Source organism: Homalodisca vitripennis, chromosome 1, assembly GCF_021130785.1.
Source record: "Homalodisca vitripennis isolate AUS2020 chromosome 1, UT_GWSS_2.1, whole genome shotgun sequence".
NCBI classification, from domain to species: Eukaryota; Metazoa; Arthropoda; class Insecta; order Hemiptera; family Cicadellidae; genus Homalodisca; species Homalodisca vitripennis.
Window position 1 is genome coordinate 31,195,227 of NC_060207.1, and position 22,737 is coordinate 31,217,963.

At 40.4% G+C, this 22,737-nt stretch overlaps 1 protein-coding gene across 1 annotated transcript in view; it reads left to right on the forward strand.

Annotated features, from left to right (window-relative positions):
• The window catches only part of LOC124359270 (rhophilin-2-B), a 169,998-nt gene that overhangs the window by 114,641 nt on the left and 32,620 nt on the right, over positions 1-22,737 (forward strand).

Below are 22,737 nucleotides of genomic sequence, written 5' to 3' on the forward strand. Positions count from 1 at the left end.
AGGAGAGAAGCAAGGTATCGTTTTCTATATAATTCCACACAAATTCTATTGAACGTTTTTTTTTATTTTTTTATCAGCGTTAACATAATTAAGTGTGTATAGATAGTGGGTTTAATTATCATCATATTATACTTTACCAGATTTACGTTCACTAAGCACAGTTCTTCATTCGCAAACGACAAACATTGACACATACATTTATATTTTAGCAAATTCAATATTTTACTACCCACTAGAAGTTATTGCTTAAATTAAGGGGTTACGTATGTCTCACACTGTTCCTTCCAAGTGGTCAATTAAATGAACAATAGATTATCAGCAAATCAATCAGGTCACACAAGTAGGAATACCTAGAAATTCCTAAGAAGGAGACGAACACATCGGTCCCGTGCCGTAATGAACATATCGAAACGGGAAATGCCTTGACCAATACCGTGGCTCCATGCCCTCCTTTATCCAATAGCGTGGCTCCTCTTCGCTATTGACACACGCGGCGGTTCACATTGTCGGCCCCAGCGCGGCGTGAGAAATAAACAGTCGAATCATTAGAGGATGAAAGGGCCGGGAACTGCATTGTGAGACTGTCAGACCGTCGCTTCGGTTATAAACAATGTGTAAAGCCACCTCTATACTCGTACGCTTCGTGACCTCAAAGAGACTCCAGTTGAGGCAGGAGTTGAGGCAAGTAACGTCACAACTAGGTGAATGATAAGAGGATGAAAGGTTCTGGAACTGTATTGTGAGACTGTCAGACCGTCGCTTCGATGATAAACAATGTGTAAAGCCACCTCTATACTCGTACGCTTCGTGACCTCAAAGAGACTCCAGTTGAGGCAGGAGTTGAGGCAAGTCACGTCACAACTAGGTGAATGATAAGAGGATGAAAGGTTCTGGAACTGTATTGTGAGACTGTCAGACCGTCGCTTCGATGATAAACAATGTGTAAAGCCACCTCTATACTCGTACGCTTCATGACCTCAAAGAGACTCCAGTTGAGGCAAGAGTTGAGGCAAGTAACATCACAACTAGGTGAATGATAAGAGGATAAAAGGTTCTGGAACTGTATTGTGAGACTGTCAGACCGTCGCTTCGATGATAAACAATGTGTAAAGCCACCTCTATACTCGTACGCTTCGTGACCTCAAAGAGACTCCAGTTGAGGCAGGAGTTGAGGCAAGTCACTCACAACTAGGTGAATGATAAGAGGATGAAAGGTTCTGGAACTGTATTGTGAGACTGTCAGACCGTCTCTTTGATAATAAACAATGTGTAAAGCCACCTCTATACTCGTACGCTTCGTGACCTCAAAGAGACTCCAGTTGAGGCAGGAGTTGAGGCAAGTAACGTCACAACTAGGTGAATGATAAGAGGATGAAAGGTTCTGGAACTGTATTGTGAGACTGTCAGACCGTCGCTTCGATGATAAACAATGTGTAAAGCCACCTCTATACCCGTACGCTTCGTGACCTCAAAGAGACTCCTGTTGAGGCAGGAGTTGAGGCAAGTAACGTCACAACTAGGTGAATGATAAGAGGATGAAAGGTTCTGGAACTGTATTGTGAGACTGTCAGACCGTCGCTTCGATGATAAATAATGTGTAAAGCCACCTCTATACTCGTACGCTTCGTGACCTCAAAGAGACTCCAGTTGAGGCAGGAGTTGAGGCAAGTAACGTCACAACTATGTGAATGATAAGAGGATGAAAGGTTCTGGAACTGTATTGTGAGACTGTCAGACCGTCGCTTCGATGATAAACAATGTGTAAAGCCACCTCTATACTCGTACGCTTCGTGACCTCAAAGAGACTCCAGTTGAGGCAGGAGTTGAGGCAAGTCACTCACAACTAGGTGAATGATAAGAGGATGAAAGGTTCTGGAACTGTATTGTGAGACTGTCAGACCGTCTCTTTGATAATAAACAATGTGTAAAGCCACCTCTATACTCGTACGCTTCGTGACCTCAAAGACACTCCAGTTGAGGCAGGAGTTGAGGCAAGTCACGTCACAACTAGGTGAATGATTAGAGGATGAAAGGGCCGGGAACTGCATTGTGAGACTGTCAGACCGTCGCTTCGATGATAAACAATGTGTAAAGCCACCTCTATACTCGTACGCTTCGTGACCTCAAAGAGACTCCAGTTGAGGCAGGGAGTTGAGGGCAAGTAACGTCACAACTAGGTGAATGATAAGAGGATGAAAGGTTCTGGAACTGTATTGTGAGACTGTCAGACCGTCGCTTCGATGATAAACAATGTGTAAAGCCACCTCTATACTCGTACGCTTCGTGACCTCAAAGAGACTCCAGTTGAGGCAGGAGTTGAGGCAAGTCACGTCACAACTAGGTGAATGATAAGAGGATGAAAGGTTCTGGAACTGTATTGTGAGACTGTCAGACCGTCGCTTCGATGATAAACAATGTGTAAAGCCAACCTCTATACTAGTTACGCTTCATGACCTCAAAGAGACTCCAGTTGAGGCAGGAGTTGAGGCAAGTCAACGTCCCACACAACTAGGTGAATGATAAGAGGATGAAAAGGTTCTGGAACTGTTATTGTGTAGACTGTCAGACCGTCGCTTCGATGATAACAATGTGTAAAGCAACCTCTATACTCGTACGCTTCATGACCTCAAAGGAGACTCCAGTTGAGGCCAAGAGTTTGAGGCAAGTCACTCACAACTAGGTGAATGATAAGAGGATGAAAGGTTCAGGGAACTGGTATTGTGAGACTGTCAGACCGTCGCTTCATTTGATAATAAAACAATGTGTAAAGCCACCTCTATACTCGTACGCTTCGTGACCTCAAAGAGACTCCAGTTGAGGCAGGAGGGAGTTGAGGCAAGTAACGTCACAACTAGGTGAATGATAAGAGGATGTAAGAAGGTTCTGGAACTGTATTGTGAGACTGTCAGACCGTCGCTTGATCATAAACAATGTGTAAAGCCACCTCTATACCCGTACGCTTCGTGACCTCAAAGAGACTCCTGTTGAGGCAGGAGTTGAGGGCAAGTAACGTCACAACTAGGTGAATGATAAGAGGATGAAAAGGTTCTGGAACTGTATTGTGAGACTGTCAGACCGTCGCTTCGATGATAAACAATGTGTAAAGCCACCTCTATACCCGTACCCCCCGCTTCGTGACCTCAAAGAGACTCCATGTTGAGGCAGGAGTTGAGGCAAGTAACGTCACAAACTATGTGAATGATTTTTTTATTTTTCAATTTTATTGTGTGTGAAAATATTTTTCATAAGAGGATGAAAGGTTCTGGAACTGTATTGTGAGACTGTCCAGACCGTCGCTTCGATGATAAAAACAATGTGTAAAAGCCACCTCTATACTCGTACGCTTCGTGACCTCAAAGAGACTCCAGTTGAGGCAGGGAGTTGAGGCAAGTCACTCACAACTAGGTGAATGATAAGAGGAATGAAAGGTTCTGGAACTGTATTGTGAGACTGTCAGACCGTCGCTTCGAATGATAATAAACAATGTGTAAAGCCTACACTCTATACTCGTACGCTTCGTGACCTCAAGAGACTCCAGTTGATCGGCAGGAGTTGAGGCAAGTCACGTCACAACTAGGTGAATGATTAGAGGATGAAAGGGTTCTGGAACTGTATTGTGAGACTGTCAGACCGTCTCTTCGATGATGATAAACAATGTGTAAAGCCACCTCTATACTCGTACGCTTCGTGCACCTCAAAGAGACTCCAGTTTTGAGGCAGGAGTTGAGGCAAGTCACGTCAACAACTAGGGTGAATGATAAGAGGATGAAAGGTTCTTGGAACTGTAATTGTGAGACTGTCAGACCGTCCGCTTCGATGATAAATAATGTGTAAAGCCACCCTCTATACTCGTACGCTTCGTGACCTCAAAGAGACTCCATTTGAGGCGGAGTTGAGGCAAAGAAGTAACGTCACAACTATGTGAATGATAAGAGGATGAAAGGTTCTGGAACTGTATTGTGAGACTGTCAGACCGTCGCTTCGATGAATAACATAAATGTGTAAAAAGCCACCTCTATACCCGTACGCTTCGTGACCTCAAAGAGACTCCTGTTGATGGCAGGAGTTGATGCAAGTCACGTCACAACTAGGTGAATGATAAGAGGAATGAAAGTTCTGGAACTGTATTGTGAGACTGTCAGACCGTCCGCTTCGATGATAAACAATGTTGTAAAGCCACCTCTATACCCGTACGCTTCGTGACCTCAAAGAGACTCCAGTTGAGGCAGGAGTTGAGGCAAGTAAACGTCACAACTATGTGAATGATAAGAGGATGAAAGGTTCTGGAACTGTATTGTGAGGACTGTCAGACCGTCGCTTCGATGATAAACAATGTGTAAAGCAATCCTCTATATTCGTAACGCTTCGTGACCTCAAAGAGAACTCCAGTTGAGGCAGGAGTTGAGGGCTAAGTCACGTCACAACTAGGGTGATGATAAGAGGATGAAAGGTTCTGGAACTGTATTGTGAGACTGTCCAGACCGTCGCTTCGATGATAAACAATGTGTAAAGCCAGCCCTCTATGCTCGTACGCTCGTGACCTCAAAGAGACTCCAGTTGAGGCAGGAGTTGAGGCAAGTCCAACGTCACAACTAGGTGAATGATAAGAGGATGAAAGGTTCTGGAACTGTATTGTGAGGACTGTCAGACCGTACGCTTCGATGATAAACAATGTGTAAAGCCACCTCTATACTCGTACGCTTCGTGACCTCAAAGAGGACTCCAGTTGAGGCAGGAGTTGAGGCAAGTCACACGTCACAACTAGGTGAATGATAAGAGGAGTGAAAGGTTCTGGAAAGATTGTAAGGGAACTGTCAGACCGTCGCTTCGATGATAAACAATGTGTAAAGCCACCTCTATACTCGTACGCTTCGTGACCTCAAAGAGACTCCAGTTGTGAGGCAGGAGTTGAGGCAAGTAACGTCACAACTAGGTGAATGATAAGAGGATGAAAGGTTCTGGAACTGTAGTTGTGAGGACTGTTCATGACCGTCGCTTCGATGATAAACATTGTGTAAAGCCCCCTCTATACTCGTACGCTTCGTGACCTCAAAGAGACTCCAGTTGAGGCAGGAGTTGAGGCAAGTAACGTCACAACTAGGTGAATGATAAGAGGATGAAAGGTTCTGGAACTGTATTGTGAGACTGTCTCAAGACCCGTCGCTTCGATGATAAACATTGTGTAAAGCCCACCTCTATACTCGTACGCTTCGTGACCTCAAAGACGACTCCAGTTGATGGCAGGAGTTGAGGCAAGTAACGTCACAACTAGGTGAATGATAGAGAGGATGAAAGGTTCTGGAACTGTATTGTGAGACCGTCAGACCGTCGCTTCGATGATAAACAATGTGTAAAGGCCACCCTCTATACTCGTACGCTTCGTGACCTCAAAGAGACTCCAGTTGAGGCAGGAGTTGAGGCAAGTAAACGTCACAACTAGGTGAATGATAAGAGGATGAAAGGTTCTGGAACTGTATTGTGAGACTGTCAGACCGTCGCTTCGATGATAAACAATGTTGTAAAGCCTAGCCTCTATACTCGTACGCTTCGTGACCTCAAAGAGACTCCAGTTGAGGCAGGAGTTGAGGCAAGTCACCGTCACAACTAGGTGAATGATAAGAGGATGAAAGGTTCTGGAACTGCATTTGTGAGACTGTTAGACCGTCGCTTCGATGATAAACAATGTGTAAAGCCACCTCTATACAAAAATCGTACGCTTCGTGACCTCAAAGAGACTCCAGTTGAGGCAAGTAGGCAAGTAACGTCACAACTATGGTGAATGATAAGAGGATGACAGGTCTCTGGAACTGTATTGTGAGACGTGTCTCTAGGACCGTCGCTTCGATGATAAAACAATGTGTAAAAGCCACCTCTATACTCGTACGCTTCGTGACCTCAAAGAGACTCCAGTTTGAGGCAGGAGGTCAGGGAGTTGAGGCAAGTAAACGTCACAACTATGTGAATGATAAGAGGATGAAAAGGTTCTGGAACTGTATTGTGAGACTGTCAGACCGTCGCTTCGATGATAAACAATGTGTAAAGCCACCTCTATACTCGTACGCTTCGTGACCTCAAAGAGACTCAGTTGAGCAGGAGGTTGAGGCAAGTAACGTCACAACTAGGTGAATGATAAGAGGATGAAAGGTTCTGGAACTGTATTGTGAGACTGTCAGACCGTCGCTTCGATGATAAAACAATGTGTAAAGCCACCTCTATACTCGTACGCTTCGTGACCTCAAAGAGACTCCAGTTGAGGCAGGAGTAACATCCGTTCACACAACTAGGTGAATGATAAGAGGATGAAAAAGGGTCTGGAACTGTATTGTGAGACTGTCAGACCGTCGCTTCGATGATAAACAATGTGTAAAGCCACCTCTATACTCGTATGCTTCGTGACCTCAAAGAGACTCTATTTTAGCAGTTGAGGCAAGTAACATCACAACTAGGTGAATGATAAGAGGATAAAAAGGTTCTGGAACTGTATTGTGAGACTGTCAGACCGTCGCTTCGATGATAAACAATGTGTAAAGCCACCTCTATACTCGTACGCTTCGTGACCTCAAAGAGAACTCAGTTGAGGCAGGAGTTGAGGCAAGTCATCGTCACAACTAGGTGAATGATAAGAGGATGAAAGGTTCTGGAACTGTATTGTGAGGACTGTCAGACCGTCGCTTCGATGATAAACAATGTGTAAAGCCACCTCTATACTCGTACGCTTCGTGACCTCAAAGAGACTCCAGTTGAGGCAGGAGTTGAGGCAAGTAACGTCACAACTAGGTGAATGATAAGAGGATGAAAGGTTCTGGAACTGTATTGTGAGACTGTCAGACCGTCCTTCGATGATAAACAATGTGTGTAAAGCCACCTCTATACTCGTACGGGCTTCGTGACCTCAAAGAGACACCAGTTGAGGCAGGGGAGTTGAGCAAGTCACACGTCACAACTAGGTGAATGATAAGAGGATGAAAGGTTCTGGAACTGTATTGTGAGACTGTCAGACCGTCCTCTTTGATGATAAACAAATGTGTAAAGCCACCTCTATACTCGTACGCTTCGTGACCTCAAAGAGACTCCAGTTGAGGCAGGAGTTGAGGCAAGTCACTCACAACTAGGTGAATGATAAGAGAATGAAAGGGGTTCTGGAACTGTACATTACGTGTAAGACTGTCAGACCGTCGCTTCTTTGATGATAAACAATGTGTAAAGCCACCTCTATACTCGTACGCTTCGTGACCTCAAAGAGACTCCAGTTGAGGCAGGAGTTGAGGCAAGTCACGTCACAACTAGGTGAATGATAATAGAATAAAAGGGCCTGGAACTACATTGTAAGACTGGTCAGACCGTGTCGCTTTCGCTTCGATAAACAATGTGTAAAGCCACCTCTATACTCGTACGCTTCGTGGACCTCAAAGAGACTCCAGTTGAGGCAGTGATAGTTGAGGCAAGAGTAACGTCACAACTAGGCATGGAATGATTAAAAAAAAATTTTTTTAGGGGGAAAAATTTTTAAAAGGGCCCTGGAACTACAGTAAGGACTGTCAGACCGGCTTCGTACTGATAAAACAATGGTGTTAAAGCCACCTCTATACTCGTTATACGCTTTCGTGACCTCAAAGAGTACACTGTTGAGGCAAGTAACGTCACAACTAGGTGATGATAAGAGGATGAAAGGTTCTGGAACTGTATTGTGAGACTGTCAGACCGTCGCTTCGATGATAAACAATGTGTAAAGCCACCTCTATACTCGTACGCTTCGTGACCTCAAAGAGACTCCAGTTGAGGCAAGTAACATCACAACTAGGTGAATGATAAGAGGATAAAAGGTTCTGGAACTGTATTGTGAGACTGTCAGACCGTCGCTTCGATGATAAACAATGTGTAAAGCCACCTCTATACTCGTATGCTTCGTGACCTCAAAGAGACTCTAGTTGAGGCAGGAGTTGAGGCAAGTCACGTCACAACTAGGTGAATGATAAGAGGATGAAAGGTTCTGGAACTGTATTGTGAGACTGTTAGACCGTCGCTTCGATGATAAACAATGTGTAAAGCCACCTCTATACTCGTACGCTTCGTGACCTCAAAGAGACTCCAGTTGAGGCAGGAGTTGAGGCAAGTAACGTCACAACTAGGTGAATGATAAGAGGATGAAAGGTTCTGGAACTGTATTGTGAGACTGTCAGACCGTCGCTTCGATGATAAACAATGTGTAAAGCCACCTCTATACTCGTACGCTTCGTGACCTCAAAGAGACTCCAGTTGAGGCAGGAGTTGAGGCAAGTAACGTCACAACTAGGTGAATGATAAGAGGATGAAAGGTTCTGGAACTGTATTGTGAGACTGTCAGACCGTCTCTTTGATGATAAACAATGTGTAAAGCCACCTCTATACTCGTACGCTTCGTGACCTCAAAGAGACTCCAGTTGAGGCAGGAGTTGAGGCAAGTCACTCACAACTAGGTGAATGATAAGAGGATGAAAGGTTCTGGAACTGTATTGTGAGACTGTCAGACCGTCTCTTTGATGATAAACAATGTGTAAAGCCACCTCTATACTCGTACGCTTCGTGACCTCAAAGAGACTCCAGTTGAGGCAGGAGTTGAGGCAAGTCACGTCACAACTAGGTGAATGATAATAGAATGAAAGGGCCTGGAACTACATTGTAAGACTGTCAGACCGTCGCTTCGTTGATAAACAATGTGTAAAGCCACCTCTATACTCGTACGCTTCGTGACCTCAAAGAGACTCCAGTTGAGGCAGGAGTTGAGGCAAGTCACGTCACAACTAGGTGAATGATAATAGAATAAAAGGGCCTGGAACTACATTGTAAGACTGTCAGACCGTCGCTTCGATGATAAACAATGTGTAAAGCCACCTCTATACTCGTACGCTTCGAGACCTCAAAGAGACTCTATTTGAGGCAGGAGTTGAGGCAAGTCACTCACAACTAGTTGATTGATTTGCGGGAACCAAACATGTGACTTATAATCGCAAAAAGCGACACGACAGCATGTGGACGTTTTAAAATATTAAGTTGTATTTTATATTCTTTTGGAGGCTTTATAACATAATAGCACATACCCACGGCTTCTCCAGCAATTCCTATGTAACATTCCGTATATTTGAATGAATACCTCCAGCGATTTCACTAACACTTCACTATTTTAGACCAATTTAGAGGTCGAATTCCAAAGTCGAAGTTCATAGCTTTCTAGTGAAAGCACTTGTGATTTAATACGATATTGTCCAATAATGAAATTAGTCATATATCCTCCGTGAGGTAGCCATTTTTCAGTGTTCATGATTAAGAGGCTCAGAATTTAAGCAAAATTGCAATTAATTTTTATTTTAAGTTTTGCACTTCTTTTTTTGTTATATTTCCATTTCCATTTAATTGGAGTTTGCTATTTTTCCCCGAGAAAAAATATAGGAAAAAAATATAGGTTTACTATATATAATTTTGTAATAAGATTGGATTCAAAACATTACCTTTTTAAAATTTCATGGATAGATATATTGTTATTGAAAATTAAAAAATTAAATTAACATCAATATTACTAACACATTTTTACTTACATATGACACTTGTCATCCATATTTAAAAATGATACATGATACTGTAAAGTACGTGTTCTTGCTTCTCAACCAATGTTCGCTATAACATTATATATATGAAGGTTAGGAATTATATCAGTATACCTAATCAGTATTGTATATCTCAAAAGTGAGAAATGGATGCGAAGTCCCCTCAAGGATTTTATGTCATAAAAATTGCTTTTTGTGTCTCGTATATTGCTTTGTGATTCCACTTGTTATACTCACGGACTCACTCTTTTCCTGAAATTGTAGTCACGGAACGAATATTTTGTTGAATCATGCCAGCCAGACGCTTGAATTGTTTTTGACAAGCAGAGTTTGTAAACTGTATCTAAGTTTCTCATCACTTGTCGTAAACGTGAGTCATCCATCGGAATGTCCTGTACTTCCGAAGTGAATCACAGATGGAATTGCGGAAGGACGTCGCGACGGAACAGTGACGGTTCAATTAATTTTGGCCCGTTATCCGGAAACGGTCTCTGTATCATAAAACACCACTCATGCGGCTAGAACGTCACGTTACGGCTGGTTGGGGGCCTTATCAACTGATGTGCCATATGTCAAGTGATAAGTATGAGTAATAAACGTCTTATCAGGTGTAGGCGGTGCGGACAGAGGTAGTTTGATTCTAGACACAGGTTGGTGCGAGTACGTCAATCGTTGATGTCGTCAATTACGATCTTTGGTACCAAGAGGGTGAGTAACCAAACAATTGTTTTCATTTAAAACTGATTTCTTAAAGTAGTGGACACAATTATTCAGAATAGAAGTATTGGTATAAATCCAAACCTAATTTCTATTACCTAATCCAACCCTATATTTGAGACGGATAACCATCAAAAACCGAAAAATAAACCAAATCAAAATAATATAATATGTCGCATATTATACAGTAGTTTCTTTCGAAAGCTAAAGTTACTATAGTGAATCAACAAAGCTAATATATTTTCCGTATTGAATTGTTTATTTCGATAGTAACAATATTATCACCAAAAGTAAATAAATGCATCGAGAAAATCACTTATTATTTAAGTTAAAGCACTAGTTAACGCAAAGCGGACAGCTCTGAAAGTTTGTTTTAATTAAAGATGCAGAAACAACAGGTATCCAGAGTTAGTGCGTTTTCAGACCATTTCCAAATTCCTATAATCTAAAATTTTAGAAAACAATAATACATAGTTATTACTGATTAAGGGATAGAGGATTACAGACATTGTCCATCGTCAAGTTGCAATAAAATACTGATATTGCAAAGATTTTGATAGTTCATAAGTATGAGAGTGAGTCCTAGATTACAAAGAGGGTTAGTAACCAAAGTATTCAAGAGAACTATCTTATTACAAAAGAAAAGTATCGTTTTAAAAATTCAAATTTCATAAATTAACAAGATCGAATACAAGTAGTTGAAAAATCAGTTAGAAAAAAGGCAGTTTGAAAGTAATAAAACACAAGTGACAAGAGTTTTTTTTTAATCATGAAAATTTACCAAGGTTTAATGAGTGAGGTGCTGAGAAGATAAGATAGCTCATCTCCGACTCTTTTATACAGGCATTTTTTATTTCATTTGATTACGAGTTTATACTGGGCTGATACCTAGAGCTTTGAAGGAAGAGCCTATCAGCCTGGAGATATAACTAACACGAAAGTCCAATAATTCAACATTTCTTACATTCAAGATGATGAGATTTCAAAAGCCAAGTAGAAAATACACCAACTCGGCATTCGTCCAGGTACGTTTTGCAGATATCTTCTTCAAAACGGGGTTTTTTTGGATTTTCAACTTGAAAACTTTAATTCGGGATTTGATTTTAATGTATAGATTTAATCTTGTCACGGTATTATTATACTGTATTCATAACGTGACCTGAAAGTTGTTCATCATAACTGATTTTATATTTATTTCTTTTGGGACAAAAAATTTCAATAATAAGATCCCTGAAAGTTAAAAAAATCAAGTAATTACATTTCACCACACAAAATATAAAGTACGGCAGAATATGAGTAAGTTCGCATGCATTTGGTCCGTTCTTATTTTAAATTTGATAATTGTAAAACAAGAATATAATTTTCTATAATTCCTTTAAAATATACAAACATTTCTGAATAAAGGGTTATAGCCTAATTTACTATAGCGCCAATGACAAATCTGTTCTCATATTTTTCAATATTATTTAAACATTTACTAACAACCAAATTCTTCTAAAGCTTTAATTTTGTTTTCTCGAGATTTGAGTGAAATAATTGTTATACTAGAAAATGATACGGTTTGTGTACTCTCCGAGGTTGTTAATCTGGGTGTAATTTCGTCTAGCCCTAGTTTTCTACTGCGCATGCCCTCAGGACGAACCATTGATTATAGGGTTACGTAACCTAAAGTAATGATGCCTGTTATATAAGAAGCATTACTCGTGTAGATCCGATAGGGGGACAAAGCGACAAGTGAAACTGATGTGTTGGCGTTTTCACGGAGTCTAGTTTGGAAACCGCAGTTTGGTGGATAGACAATTAGAACAAGAGAAATCTGATTGTAAGCAGTGAGTGCACACACACAATCAGTAGTGTTATCAGCTCCATCAGGCGGTAGTAGTTGTAATGACGGCTTGTTGTAGTTTTCACTAACATTTCAACAGCTTTGAAGTAGTTTTGAACATTTCCTTTGCTAGAACTCAACCTACGACTTAACGGCTGTTAAAATAAAGACGGACTCTGTATTATTTTATGTATGCTACGGCTGTTTATTTTAGACAGAATGATTGTTCGCTCGGAACAATACGAACAAAGCGGCTGAAGTTGATATCACAACCGGTGGGCGTGGGCGAGCGGGTGATTGCTAGCGGCACAACGAAACGTTTCGGTTAACGAACCCGACAAATGAGGCGATAACACATAACTTACTGGGTATTATTTGCTCGCTCTGATAAATCCAGATGGTGATATGGCATGCGCCACGACATAGCTCGGCGGGCTGGATCTAGCATTCGTCAAATCAGGTGTAAAATTGCCACTTAAAATACCGGCTGTCGGTGTAATCAAACTGCAGTCGTGTGAAATATAGCTGGCGGCTCCGACTTCAAAATAACGAGAGACCGCCATAAAATACAATCGGGGAGAGAAATATCCCTGTGGTAACAAGGTGCTCCACAAGGCGCTGTAATGGGTCCATTTATGTTTTAGCGAGCTTTGCGCGCTATTTACGGTTAGGCGAGTGGCTAATTCCGATAACAATAAAAGCGGGCGTAGCAGACCAATAAAGCTATCGTGGTAGTCATTAATACTGCAATAAAGATAGAATCTGGGGAGCGGGGCGGCCTAAAACAGATGGCGGGAACTGTCTGTGGGTTCGCCGTGCTGTATAGAGAAGTGCAGGCTTTATTTCACATCTGACTTAACGATTGCTTGACTTGTAACTTGCTTTATGTGCGTTCATTAGAGCTTGAAATGCGACCGATAAGATTTAAAGTCGATTGGATCGGCTGTTTCAGGGAACCTTCTTATTTTATGGCTCGATTCCTGTTTTATGATGAACTCAGATATTTTAACTCTTTCAACCTCTTGAATTCCTCTTGAGTATGGGAGAACATGACATGCTCTCTTTATCGTTATTGGTATGAAAGCATTTCTCAAGTACTCGCCTCGGATTATCCGCTTTGTTGCTGACAATTGCGTCAGAGTTGCCCAAGCCTCCTGTCAGGGGCGGGTCGACCTCTGGACCACCTGGATGTGTTTGACAGCCTTTAATTAGCCATTGTCTGAGACGGCACAATGGCCCCGGTGCATCCTGAGACCTGAGTGGAATGTGAGGAAACCTCATGGTAAGTCTTACGTCACAGACACCTGAAATCCGGACATGGGGAGTGGCATTTGTTGTTGCTACGCGGTATCCGTAGAACGTACGTTTTCCGAAGAAACATGAACTTTCTTCAGAATTTTTGCTTACATAATACAGGACCTCGCACTCAGTATCAAGTCTTTTTAACTCTATCATAATTGAATGCTCTTTTTGCCAGAACTGTATATTACAAAAACTCACTTTAACTGAGCAGAGTGTTCGCACTTGAAGAAAAAACGTACGTATAGTTATAGTTAAGCACTATATTTACAGTCTCTTTCTGGAAGCCGCCGTGGACCCCATATATGTTCGAGACAGTTATTAATGAAATAAAGAGAAGAATCTGTAAGAAGAATAAGGTTGGAAATTACTGATACCTCAACGTGTTCTAGTTAAGACTGGGTTTGACTCTTTGCTATCTCAAATATATGCTCAAAATTGAATATGCTAGATCATGCACTCTATACAGTACTATACAGTATACATTTAAATTATAAATGTGGTAACTGCAATATAACTAATAGTTTACGTTCCTAAAACTATGTAAGTTCATTATTTGACTTATTGGTTCATTTATCGACAGTGATAATAACTGGACTGTACACCTCATATTGACTTAACTGACTCAACACAGCTTCAATAGATCTGCTGTTGGAGTGATCTTATTTTATCTGCAATTGTTGATAAACGTCCAATATATAAGAAAAATACTATTTCTGCATGGCTGATAGGAAATTCCCTTCATTGATTATTTGATAACAGTGATAGCCTGTTTTACATCCACCACACTCCAATGTCTTACATTATATAACTTATAACATGGTAATTTGACCTATTTTAGCCCTTAATGACTCATTAGTCCGCCGCACGAATTGCCAGAGCAATTTTGGAAACACACAAGTTAAAATAGTGCGTAAGAATGGTCTGTTGACAGCATCTTTCTGGTTTCAAAAGTAGATGAAAAATAAGATTATAGTGGGACGCTCCTAACAGTTTATCACCTGAAATTGCTTTGCGGGAACATTTGTAACCCGGTGTTTAGAAAGAGATTGTCTCATTTTCCATCTTCTTGCCAAAGTCTTGTTTCATTAAGCGAGTTCTGGCAGGTGGGCGGTTGCGATGAGCTGAAGATTGCGCGGTTGCGACCGCGGGAGTGGTGCCTCGGCGGTGAACTGTCTTCCGCGTGTTGGGCGGAGCGCGTGGCGGGTCTATCCACCTCTTTTGAATCGGCATCATTTGATGAATCGCCGCACCTTCGACTGCTCCAGCATAATGGAAATAACTTACACGTCATGAGCACACACAGCAGCTGTTAAATGGTTGGCCTCATCTCTTTAAATAGATTCCTCAAATACTATGCATTGCACAATTATAAACTTTTAGGCGTCACATCTGTCGGCTATAAGTGTGAGTTCGATATGACACATCTGCCACATATTTGAACTCACACACTGCGAGTCCGCGAGGCGACGACACGGTGGAGGTCTAGACTGCAGCGGTAAAATGGCGGGAACGAACGAGCGAGCTGACCCTGTTTCCGCGCCACGTCTCACAAACCATATGCTCTTCTTCAATTACGGTGGCTCCTGCCGTTAACCGTAATTGTACACTTTGCCGTCTATTGTTGAGTGATGCTACGTCATAACAGACTCCTGCTGCGCTCTGCGCTCCAGGCTTACTCACAGAGGGACTATTCTCACCTCTATGGACGGAAACATAGAGAAAAACATACTCCTCTTTGGATATTTCGTTATCTATGGTGAAACTAACCTCTCCACTGATGTGCTGGACCCCAAGCCACTGTGATTGGTAACTCCGGTGTTCGCCGATGTACGCAACTGATTTTAAACAAACAAATCTAACTGTTATCGCGTAACAAAATATTTTAAATTCAATTGTGGTAGAACAATATTTGCAATGTCTTTCTTACGTCTACTTTTGTTGTCAATAGTCAATAGTCAATTGGCTGAATAAATAATCTACACCACATGCTATGAACATAAAGAAGTGTTAAGATGCTTATAGACAAGGGAAATGAAACCCAACAGAATGGATATCAAATTCTATAATAATAGATACAGTTCCATCAGAGGTAATTGTAAATATATTTTTATTATTCTTTCAATAGATTACGTCTTTTAATATGGATAAGTAGAGATTATTATACAACCCTATCTACAATATTATTTTACTACATCTCTAATTGTGTTTAAATAGTACGTCATAGAGGGGTTTTTAATATTAAACTAGTCCCTATTATATTTCGTCTTTTACTCTTAAACCGAAAAAGGCATAAAAATAATATTATTGGTTTTCATTACTATGATTAGAGTTAACGCTATGCCAATACTTCACATTCACATGGATTACCACTAATAGACTGTGTAGTATTTATTTACTGGATATAAGCAACGATTTTCATAAAATAATAATGGGTATTTAATTGTATTATCTCTGGAGTTTTCAAACGACGTATTCTGAAGGCTAGATTGGTATAGAGATATTTTTTTGAATGATTCGATCATATTCTTGGACCATGTATTTAACTCAGTAATTTTCGAAGACCCATTTATGATGTATGATCACCGTAATGCTGACAGCATACAAAACTGTGTTATTTTTCGAGCATAAAGACTGTTGTTTTAAATGTTCCATAATACATCAATGTGTAGAACGACCTGTGAATGATCAGTATAGCCCGTTCTACATGACCCAGCAAGTCTCTAACGCAGCCTTTCTCTGAGGAATGTAGGCCAGCGTATTATCGCCCGCGCCTGCGTCTCTGTTGATGGCTGCGTAGTGCTAACTGTGACTGGCTGCGCAATGCTCAGTGACGTATCGCCGAAGATACGCTTTCCTTGCTCAACATCGTCAAGAAAGAGAAATCCGCCGGCCTTGCAGAACATAATAATTGATTGTGAAGGTCACAACAGGCCGTCTAACGTGTCCGGAAGTAGTCGATTATGAATTTCATACGATTATTTAAAAGTGATGATTTGTTTCTGAAACAATAATTTGTTAGCTGAGCAAGGGAGGAAGTGACATTGTCTTGTTTGTCACCATGTGTTGTTAAAATTATTTTAGCGCACGCTAACATTACATCTTACCGTAATATATATGAGGTAATACGAGTATTTAAAACGTGGTGTTTCATTTTTCATAACATAAAAAGGTCGGAATTATGTGTAGTAATGATACGTTTAGTATGGTAATATATATTAAACCGATTTTGGTTATTGAAAATATTTTTGTACCTCCATCAGATTCATAGCGCTTTCAGATAACTTCCTTGAATACAGGAAGAGTAAAAACATTTTATCACTACACACTAAATTACTGGTATTTAAATTATAGGACATAAAAACTGAAGATTAAAATGTGAACTTTTTACATCATGTACATGAGTGATACTTCAGGGAGTTACATATTATTATTTATTAAAAATAATAAAGTTAAGAACAAATATTTAAAAATACGTAATTTTATTTAATTATATATCAATCAAATATATAATTTCCTTCAAGTCATAAATTAATAAAAGCATGTCACTCTCCGAAGTTCATATACGTACTGTAAAGTTTTCAGATGATTATGTTCAACCGCTTTTATTGGACCTGATAACACAATTGATTAATAATAATAATAATAATATTTTATTGCGGTAACAATTATAAAATTGCATACAAACGTCACCAATAAATATTTAAATAATAATTAGGTTTCCTATTCCAATAGGTTTATTCCAATGCCTTTAATTTCATGTTGAGTGATATGTTTTACTATCTTTCTTCGTTCTCAGAAGTTATCTTACAGAGCTATTAAAGTAACACAAACATATTTTCTGACTCCAAAATCGAATACATAATCTTGAGTCGTTCATTCTGAGGTTAAGTGTAAGAAAGGACTTTATATTCCTAACTTCGCCTCCAATAAAGCTTCAAATAAAAGCTATATGGTATATTTGTAATAATGCATGAATATCAGTCTGCAGTTTATTTTTTATATAAATGAATAAATATATATGGACGGACTTGCTTTCTGATTGAAACGCTTGGACAGTAACGAGGAAGAGAACCGTGTGAAGGCTATTGGCACTGGCTGAGGTTGAGGTTGAGGTAAGAGAGGAAGGCTCCGCTAGATTCGACGCATCAAATGGACCGCGAAACTGGTCGGTTCCACCCGCCACCGCTAAAATCGCCTCTCATACTCGTATGGTCGGCTCCCGCTGAGGTCGTGTATTGTGACTGCCGGATCTAGAGGCTATCTCGGTACCGTTCCCGACCACTCCGTCGCGCCCGCTACAGCTACATCTCTGTTATCCGAGACTTCGCTCGTTACGCGGCTGATTTATTCGCCGGGCCGGACAGGCTTAAGAAGGCCTGATAAATAGCCCCGGTATTGCGTAAATACTTGCCATATCAACGCGTTACGTATGGGATAGGTCGGGCCGGAGTCGTCTTTCCGAGCTGCACCTTCGCTCGGTTAACTGTCTCCTTAAATGTAATCAGAAGTTGTTTACCCTGTCGGCTCAGTAAACATGTCTGCAGACTGAATAACTCCAGCCCATGTTGTAAACAGTTGTGCAACCTGATGCATTCAAAGCAAGAATTAAGAAGATGTTGTCATCAGCCAGTACATTAAATTATTTTCTTCTACTGTAAGGTTTCCAATGGTTAACCCGATTTTCACGACAATAATCAATATTACCCCATAAAAAGATTTAAATGTTTTGTGACAGAAATATAATTAGATAAGAGTGTCTGAAATTTCAAAAAGCCTCCTCCACTATATTATTTTATGACTGTGTAGTTGGGCTCTCTTAGGAATTTGTACGTACACCAGCCGTGTTGTCTTTGATTTAGAAGCAGACTAGACTTGCAACTGGTGAATCCGTAAAGTTATCTGAATTACTGTCTTTATTTACTAAAGATAGGAATTCTACAACTGATATTATGACAAGCAATATATGTTTGTTGTATAACCTTGGTTTTCAATAGCTTATTGCGGAAGGCTTAACATTTCTTTATTAAGTTTTGTTTTTTGTTAAGTTTTGATTTGGTTTTCCTTTGAAAAAAATTCACTAAAATAAAATAAGGAAAATTTAAATAGTTAAAGCAAATAAATAAAACAAACCATTAAAACTAAGCACTCGGGCTGCTCTCTGCTGTGTGAGAGGGCCAAGTAGTAAATATTTGAACAATAACAGTAAGAGTAATGTTGCCTAGACTTAACGTCGGCCCTATAAATAACTGAAATAATTCCATTCACCTCAGCACAACTCGTCCGTATGAATTATTTATTTACTGCCGTCTACTAAAATCAAAGCTTTTATCAAACAGATTTTTATACCTGCAATAAGTTTTTTTCTTAAATATTATAGGTAAATTCCCAATATAAAAACTTGAAAGATTCCGGTACTAATGGAAAAGATGTATAATCAGTACCGCTAAACTGCCTACATGAAGTGGCTACACTCTAGCAACCTCTCTGTAAGCTGATATCTTGATGTCATCTGCACTAATACCAGCTGGACTTCTCTTGGCAGTTGTCATTGAACGAAGATCTTCTCCCGATAACCCCTCTCCCTCCGGCAAGTCGCTAGCCACAAGCTCCCATGAGGAATGGAACAGAAGTATTACTAGCACCGCAAACCATCATCCATGAAGTGGCTAGTCTCTAGCACCCTCTCTGTAAGCTGATATCTTAATGTCATCTGCATTAATACCAGCTGGACTTCTCTTGGCAGTTGTCATTGAACGAAGATCTTCTCCCGATAACCCCTCTCCCTCCGGCAAGTCGCTAGCCACAAGCTCCCATGAGGAATGGAACAGAAGTATTACTAGCACCGCAAACCATCATCCATGAAGTGGCTAGACTCTAGCACCCTCTCTGTAAGCTGATATCTTAATGTCATCTGCACTAACACCAGCCGGACTTCTCGTGGCAGTCGTCGTTGCACGAAGATCTTCTCCCCTTCTCCCGATAACCCCTCTTCGGCAAGTAGCTAGCCACAAGCTCCCATGAGGAATGGAACAGAAGTATTACTAGCACCGCAAACCATCATACATGAAGTGGCTACACTCTAGCAACCTCTCTGTAAGTTGATATCTTGATGTCATCTGCACTATTACCAGCCGGACTTCTCGTGGCAGTCGTCGTTGGATGGAGATCTTCTCCCGATAACCCCTCTCCGGCAAGTAGCTAGCCACAAGCCCCCATGAGTAATGGAACAGAAGTATTACCAGCACCGCAAACCATCATCCATGAAGTGGCTACACTCTAGCAACCTCTCTGTAAACTGATATCTTGATGTCATCTGCACTATTACCAGCCGTACTTCTCGCGGCAGTTGTCGTTCACCTCCCGATAACCCCTCTCCGGCAAGCTGCTAGCCGTCAGCCCCGTAAATAATGGCCACAGTTGTCCGGTCTAGACACATTGCTAGGATCGTTACACAGCTACAATCTCGCACTATTTTCTCAGCGGTATTTCCACTATCACGGTTGGTGTGATTGATTGCCACTTCAATTACTTTGGCAGTGCGCTGTCAGGGTATTATTTGTCAATAATCGCATTCTACTGTTGTAAACTGACTTTGTGACCTGTGATTGTCGACGGGTGCTGTCACCCAGCCAGTCCCCTCCTCTACTATCATATACATGCTGCAAGAATTGACATTCTTCTCTTTAGCCATATTTTAGTATGGTTACCTCTTGCAGAGAGAGATAATTTGTGTAGGTTTGGTTGTAACCAAACGTTTTAGGCATTGAATACATACGCTGAGTACGAGTATATTTAGCGTTAATCGATTCCAAGATAAGAGTTGCATAAAGCTTTTATTACTATTTTTTACCAATAAGATGTCTATAGTTTAAATAAATGTGAATAGGTTTGTTGTGAGGTAAGGATGACATTTTTAAATATATGTTTTATGCTTTTTACGGAGCATGCCCCTATTACAAGTATGGATATTCTATTAGATCTACACAAAACTTACAAGTCAAACAATTCAGAGTAGATTTTACAAATTAAAGATAGGTCTGGATATAGCCTGGACTTCCAAAATATTTGATACTTTAGCAGCTTTGGGCAGGTAACGACCTAAATATTAACTTATCAGCGTTGCTAACGACTTGGCTATCAGCTTTGAATTAGTGATGACGATTGTTTATCCCCTAGGATATCAGTGATCTTAAATATTTTTAACGACATAATTTATATTTATTTATATTTTGTTTCCTCCATGCCCATGTCCTAGCGGGAACGTATGGTGTATCACTTCATTTTTTATTATATGGGATTATTTCTCTGAACTTCACAAATGATTACTGGAAACTCCATATCCGGATTGTTTTCATCAGATACAAATTTTGTTCTTTGAACTATTATACTTATTGTAAATATCAGCCTCTTTATTCAATTTCATGCCGCCATCTCACTCCATGAATTCTTTTTTGTTAATTTAATCCTGATCAATTTATTGATATAAATTCTCTCATGTTACGTTGATGTTTCATTGGCATAGTATAGTATTGCTTGGTTGGCAGGAGCTATCATATATTTTATTACATGTTATTTCTATACCCTTATACTTCTAAAATGAAATATATTTTATCTACTAAATTAAAATATTTGTATAATTTAGCTCATGAAGATTACCAACAGAATCTCAGTTTTTACAATCATTGTAACGCGACAAAGTACTATATACACACACGATAATTGGTCTACGTGTGCATGGTCTGCCATAAGCGCAGCATAATTTCTTAATTCAAACGTTTCTTTAGTTGTCTCCACGAAACTCCTTAATGATCGCTAGCAACATCCTCGCCCTCAGCTGATTGCCAGCGAACTCCTCGTCTTCGGTAATCATGAAAGATTCTTATTTTTTTTTCTGAAATTCAGAAGACTTTTTGGCAGATCTAAAAAAACTTTCCTTGTACCTGCCAAGAGCACTTTTAGCTAAGTGAGACTTTGAAAAGTCCGAACGTCATTAAGAATTTTGAAGTAGTGAAATTCCTTTAATACCTGGCCAGTATTATATACACCTATCTGTGTTTTGACGTACTCGGGGTAGTTACGTGCAGTAAAAAAATGCTTTATGGTATCAAGTAATAAAGATAGCCCAGCTTTCAGTTCACCATCTCTACCCATGTAGGTGATTGTAATTGAACGATAGTCTTGGCAGCCATCAAGATGCTAATGTCAAGTGACGTGTCTACTGTACAACTACATGGACTGTAGTACTATCGCAGGAGTGTCCTGAGCCCTGGTGCGTGGGGGAGCGGCACCAGCAACATTCCTCCTCTGTATCTCTCGACTGCCTCGGGCCGGAGACTCGGTTTCACTCTGACTTCGACCTTGGCCTACTCGGCAACTTGCTTGTAAGCTCGGGTAAACGCACTCTTAAACACAACACGCCCTGGGCTTTCATCACCATCTTTGTTCACTGGCGCTTTCTTCTCGAGGAATGTCCGCGCGAAAAAATCCGCGTGACTTGTGAGCGAATCGATTTTTGTCGGAGTTTCTAAAGTACGTCCGTCCTCGACCGATCCCAGGTGTCTTCTTCGCGAGCCTATGTTTTCCGAGTCGTTCTTCTTACAATTTAATGTATCATAGCACTATGTAGGCTGCGAATAAATAATTGGGTATAAAGCGGTATAAAATTAACAAATGCATGATGAGAGATTCCTTGACGCAAAGAGAAATGTAAAGCTTGTTTACACTAAGTAAATAATTGTTGATTTACACTTTTGTTAATCAACAAGTTTTACAGAACTTTCTATTGTATTAACATACAAATCTTCTCGGGAACCTTTGATTACCTCTAACTGTACATTTTGTTTATCACTTTCACCATTTTATTTAGTCACATGGCATCTCAAATTCAAGAGAACATGTACATTATTACTTTTTTGTGGTAGATCAACGCAGTGTACATCAGTCATACTTTTCTGCTTAGGTTTCCTAGTCTGGTGCTGTCACATTCTTGCATTATACATAATTATTTTCTTTCTTTATAATCCCCCTCAGACTGTTCCCGGAGAAGCACATCATTCTTAACAATTCAGAATTAAAGACGTCTACTTCGTCTTTTAACACGACTTTTCTCAGATTGGGAAAATGTGAAAACGCGTGTGTTTAGCACGGTTACTCCAACCGTTTTGAGTCACTGATTTCTGAACCCCTACCTACATGTAGTGGAGACCATAAATACAAGTCGGTGTCTCCTTACTTGTTAAAATGTGTGTATAGATAACCAGTACCCTAATTTCTTAGTCGCTTCCGTAAAGCTAGAGTGACAAAATTTTTAAT